This window comes from Piliocolobus tephrosceles, chromosome 1, assembly GCF_002776525.5.
Source record: "Piliocolobus tephrosceles isolate RC106 chromosome 1, ASM277652v3, whole genome shotgun sequence".
NCBI classification, from domain to species: domain Eukaryota; kingdom Metazoa; phylum Chordata; class Mammalia; order Primates; family Cercopithecidae; genus Piliocolobus; species Piliocolobus tephrosceles.
The window spans coordinates 88359584-88365583 of record NC_045434.1 but is presented as its reverse complement, the minus strand read 5'-3'; the positions used below and the strand labels follow the sequence as shown (position 1 = coordinate 88365583).

The 6000-nt window shown below is 40.3% G+C and overlaps 1 protein-coding gene across 5 annotated transcripts in view; it reads left to right on the top strand.

The window, feature by feature from the left end:
* The window catches only part of HORMAD1 (HORMA domain containing 1), a 48334-nt gene that overhangs the window by 16662 nt on the left and 25672 nt on the right, over positions 1-6000 (top strand). The window lies entirely within an intron of this gene.

The following is a 6000-nucleotide window of genomic DNA, read 5'->3' as shown; positions in this document are numbered from 1 at the left end:
AATTGACCTAAACTAATTTCACTAACTCTGGCTCCTTCTCCATAAAGTACATTTTAAGGAACAAGAATTGTTAAATATAAAAACATACATAATACCATAATACATGGCTATCATCAAACGTGTATAGAATATTATAGTTAAAAAGTATTTAGTTGATTACTTTTCAGTTTTTTTTCTTTTTTTTTTTTTTTTTTGAGATGGAGTCTCACTCTGTTGCCCAGGCTGGAGTGCAGTGGTGCCATCTCAGGTCACTGCAACCTCTGCCTCCTGAGTTCAAGCAATTCTTCTGCCCCAGCCTCCCAAGTAGCTGGGATAATAGGCGTGTGCCACCATGCCCAGCTAGCTAATTTTTGTATTTTTAGTAGAGACAGCGTTTTGCCATATTGGTCAGGCTGGTCTCAAACTCCTGACCTCAGGTGATCCACCCATCTCAGCCTCCCAAAGTGCTAGGATTACAGGCGTGAGCCACTGGACCCAGCCTACTTTTCAGTTTTAACATAATTTTTGTTTTATCCACAACTTTTCAGGTATTGAAAGTAGAACAAAAACATGGGTTCTTAGTCTTTAGCAATCTGATAAATCTTATGAATGCCTTCTCAGAATCATGTTTTTAAATGCATAAAATATGTAGGATTACAAAGGAATCTAATTATATCGAAATACAGTTATTAAAATGTTAAAAGATAAGTTTGTTATATACTAATATGCATGTGTCTTTATAAATGCATTAAATAAGAGTTAATATCTATCCTAAATTTGAAGTGGTGATGAGCATAATGAAAACAGATGCAAAAAAGTAATGTGATATGAAAATATCTGAGTTTTCTTTTGATAATGAAGTATGGCTAATATTACTGTGGTTTTTGAACTATGTTCAGAATTGAAGAAAATCCTTTCAGTTTGAGGTTAGTGATGGGGTTCAGGACACCCTACACAAAATATAGCACCTTGACATATTGAATATTTTAAGCTGAAGGCATTTGAGCAAATTGCAGAAGCAGGAAGGTGACTCCGACCTTCTACCTGCCCTTCTCCCTGGAAGCAGCCATAAAACCTGGGAATGATTTTCTGATCTTCCCCTGAAGTACATCATAAGACCCTCATGTAAGAGGTGCTCTCACGGCACCCAGAGAAAAGGAGCATCCTTACCTCCAAAAGCACAGGGACACAAAGAGGAATCTAAACAAACAGGCCTGCTCAGTTTCCCCCAGTTTATTACATTTAGCTTGTTCACACTTTGCCCTATGACATTTCTCCATCACTGGCTGCTCTTCATCAAACCTACTATAAAAAAACATTCAAGTTCAACTGTTTCTTTGGGCCTTTATTTCCTTATGGAGGCTCTCATGTCATGCAAAACTTACGTTAAATAAATGTGCATGCTTTTCTCTTGCTAATATCTCTTTTGTTGTAGGGATCTCAGCCCTAAACCTAGGATGGATAGAAGGAAAGATATGTTCGCCTCTACATTAGTAAAAATAAAAATGGAATTTTTTACCCATAAAAATTCGCAAATTCCCTGAATTCTATCCAAGAAGCCTTTGAGAGCTGTGGCTCTCAAGTAAAGAATGCCTGAACTAAACAAGTAGAATAATGAAATATTTTTTAAAAATCTTCACTGTATGCCCAATATAAAGGGAAATTGTTAAAAATAAGTCATTTCAAACTTATAGAGATAAAAAATTATCTAAAAATATAAATTTAAAACAAAAACATTTAGGATTTACGGAATGATGGAAAAAATTCTGAAACAATTTTTAGACAGTAGTATGCAAGATGATTTGAAGAAAAAGTTTTAAAAGCCAGGTACAGTGGCTCACACCTGTAATCCCAGCACTTTGGGAGGCTGAGGTGGGAGGATCACTTGAGTCAGAATTTCGAGAGGCTGGTCTTGAACTCCTGGGCTCAAGTGATCTTCCTGCCTCTTGTTATGAGCACATAAAAAGATCTCCATCTCTACAAAAGATAAAAAAAATTAGCCAGGTCTGGTGGTGCGGGCCTCTAGTCCCAGCTACTACAGGAAAGGCTGAGGTGGCAGGATCACTTGAACCCAGGAGACTGAGGCTGCAGGGAGCCATGATAGTGCCACTGCACTCCAGCCTGGGTGATCTTGTTTCAAAATAAATATATTGGCAAATAATAAAATAAATAAAATTTTAAAATGAGACAACCTAGGACAAGAGTGGTGGCTTATGCCTGTAATCCCAGCAATTTAGGAGGCCAAGGCGGGCAGATCACTTGAGGTCAGGAGTTGGAGACTAGCCTGGCCAACACAGTCTCTACTAAAAATACAAAATTTAGTGGGGCATGATGGTGGGTGCCTGTTATCCCAGCTACTTGGGAGGCTGAGACAGGAGAATTGCTTGAACCCAGGAGGCGGAGGTTGCAGTGAGCCAAGATCGTGCCATTGCACTCCAGCCTGGGCAACAAGAATGAAATCCGTCTCAAGAAAAAAGAGAGACAATCTAAAAGATATTCTAGTAGTCTATATGTGTGGTGATAAAACCCTAAACTACCTAAATGTATCATTTTCTGAAAACAGCAAAAAAATAAAAAATAAAACAAATCTGGGAACCATCACAGAGTAAAAGTTGACAGAATTTTAAACTATATAACAAAAGTAAGGAAATGGTGCTCACTTTGGCAGCACATACACTAAAATTTGAATGATACAGAGAAAATTAGCCAAAAAAATTGAAAAATTATATTTAAAAAAGAAACAAGAAGATTTAAATATTCCAGAACTAGGTGTCCATGAGACAATGCCATTAAAACATGTAACATAAATATGACAGATACTTAGTATTTCTTTTCTCTTTTTTTTTCCTTTCTTTTTTTTTTTTTTTTTTTTTTTTTGAGACAGTCTCACTCTGTCACCCAGGCTGGAGTGCAGTGGTGCCATCACTGCTCACTGCAGCCTTGAACTCCTGGGCTTAAGCTATTTTCTCACCTCACACACCTTCCCCACCCCTCCAGTAGCTGGGACTAGAGGTGCAAGCCACCATTTCTGGCTTATTTGTGTGTGTGTGTGTAAAGATGGGAGTCTCAATATGTTGCCCAGGCTGCTCTCCAACTCCTGGCCTCAAGTGATCCTCCCACTTTGGTCTCCCAAAGTACTGGGATTACAGGCATAAGACTTACTATTTCTTTGAATCAAATTATTCTTTTCTGACTCTTCTCTTCTAGATGAGAATCTTGATGATGCTTCAAGTATGCATACTCTAAGTTACCAGAAAAACTATAAATCAGAACATGTAATAAAGGGGGCCGGGCATGGTGGCTCACGCCCGTAATCCCAGCATTTTGGGAGGCCAAGGCGGGCAGATCACCTGAGGTCAGAAGTTCGAGGCTAGCCTGGCCAACATGACAAAATGTCGCCTCTACTAAAAATACAAAAATTAGCCTGGCGTGGTGGTGGATGCCTGTAATCCCAGTTACTCTGGAGGCTGAGGCAGGAGAATTGCTTGAACCCAGGAAGGGGAGGTTGCAGTGAGCTGAGATCACGCCACTGCACTCCAGTCTGGGCGACAGAGCAAGGCTCTGTCTCAAAAGAAAATGAAAAAAAGTGAAAATAGGCCTGGCATAGTAGTTCATGCCTGAAACACTTTGGGAGGCTAAGGCAGGAATATCACTTGAGGCCAGTAGTTCAACATCAGTCTGCTCAACATAGCAAGACCCTGACTCTACAAAAAGATTAAAAAGTAGCCGAGTGTTGTGGCACACACCTGCAGTCCCAGTTGTTACAGAGGCTGAGGTGGGAGGATTGCTTGAGCCCTGGAGCTTGAGGCCACAGTGAGGTATGATTGCACCACTGCACTCCAGCCTGGGAGACTGAAAGAGACCCTGCCTCTAAAGAAAAAAACAGTGGCTGGGCACGGTGGCTCACACCTATAATCCCAGCATTTTGGGAGTCCAAGGTGGGCAAATCACCTGAAGTCAGGAGCTTGAGACCAGTCTGGCTAACATGGTGAAATCCCGTCTTTACTAAAAATACAAAAATTAGTTGGATGTAGTGGTACGTGCCTGTAATCCCAGCTACTGGGGAGGCTGAGGCAGGAGAATTCCTTGAACCCGGGAGGTGGAGGTTGCAATGAGCCAAGATTATGCCACTGCACTCCAGCCTGGGCAAAAGAGTGAGACTCCATCTCAAACACACACACACACACACACACACACACACAAAACAGTGAATTATAATTCAGAATAATTATTAGACCCAGATTTTCACTATTTTTAATCCTGATCACAAGGTTCTAGTCTTCATTTCTCTCCTAGTTGAGTGACTTTGGGCAAATCTTTTCACATCTAGGGTGGCTGTTTTCTCCTTTGTAATGAAGATACGTCAAAGTTTATGAATACAGGCTTATCTTGTTTTATTGTACTTTGCTTTACTGTGCTTTGCAGATATTGCTTTTTTTTTTTTTTTTTTTTTTTTTTAAAACAAATTGCAGGTTTGTGGCAACCCAGCATCAAATAAGTCTGTCAGTGCTGTTTTCCCAACAGCATATGCTTACTTCATGTCTTTGTGTCACATTTTGGTCATTCTTGCAATATTTTAAACTTTTTCATTATTATTATTATCTGCTATGGCGATCTGTGATCAGTGATCTTTGATGTTACTATGATAATTGTCATAGGATGCCAAAAACCGCACCCATGTAAAATGGTGAATATAATCAATAAATGTTGTGTGTGTGTTCTAACGAGCTGCTCCATTTACTGGCTGTGTCCCCATCTCTCTTCCTCTCCTTGGATCTCCCTATTTTCTAAAACACAACAACATTTAAATTAGGTCAATTCATAACCCTACAATGTTGTCTGTGTGTTCAAGTGAAAGAAAGAGTTGCATGCCTCTCACTTAAAAGCTAGAAATGATTAAGCTTAGTAAAGAAGGCATGCCAAAAGCCAAGAGAGGCTGAAAGGCCTCTTGTGCCAAATAGTTGTGAATGTAAAGGGAAAGTTCTTGGAGGAAATTGCAAATGCTACTCCAGTGAATACATGAATGATAAGAAAGTGAAACAGCTTTATTGGTGATAGGGAGAAAGTTTGAGTGGTCTGGATAGAAGATTGAGCCAGCCACTACATGCTTTTAAACCAAAGTCTAATGCAGAGCAAGGTCCTAACTCCTCAATTCTAGAAAGGCTGACAGAGATGCAAAAGCTGCAGAAGAAAAGTCTGAAGCTAGCAGATGTTGGTTCATGAGGTTTCAGGGATGAAGCCATTCTCCATAACACAAAAGTGCTGAGATCGCGCCACCGCAGTCCAGCCTGGGTGACAGAGTGAGACTCCGTCTCAAAAAAAAAAAAAGTTCAAGGTGGAGCAGCAAGTGCTGATGTGGAAGCTGCAAGTTATCCAGAAGATCTAGCTAAAATAACTGATGCAGGTGGCTATACTAAACAGCACATTTTCCACGTAGGTGAAACAGCTTTGTGGAAGAAGTTTCCACTGAAGACCTTCATAGCTAAAGAAGAGAAATGAATGCCTTCAAAGCTTTAGAGGACAGGATGAATTTCTCACAAGAGGATAATGCAGCTGGTGACTTACATTTGAAGCCAGTGCTCCCTTAACATTCTGCAAATTCTAGGGCCATTAAGAATTATACTAAATCTACTCTGCCTGTGATCTATAAATGGAACAAAGCCTGGATGACACCACATCTGCTTAAAGCATAGTTTTCTGGATATTTTAAGCCCACGGTTGGGACCTACTGCTGCTTATAAAAAAGATTCCTTTCCTTTTTTTTTTTTTTTTTTGAGACGGAGTCTCGCTCTGTCACCCAGGCTGAAGTGCAGTGGCCGGATCTCAGCTCACTGCAAGCTCCGCCTCCCGGGTTTTCGCTATTCTCCTGCCTCAGCCTCCCAAGTAGCTGGGACTACAGTAAAAAAAAAATTCCTTTCAACATATTACTGCTCATTGTCAATGCACTTGGTCACTCAAGAGCTCTAATAGAGATGAACATGGAGATTAATGTTGTTTTCATGCCTACTAACAGACCATTCT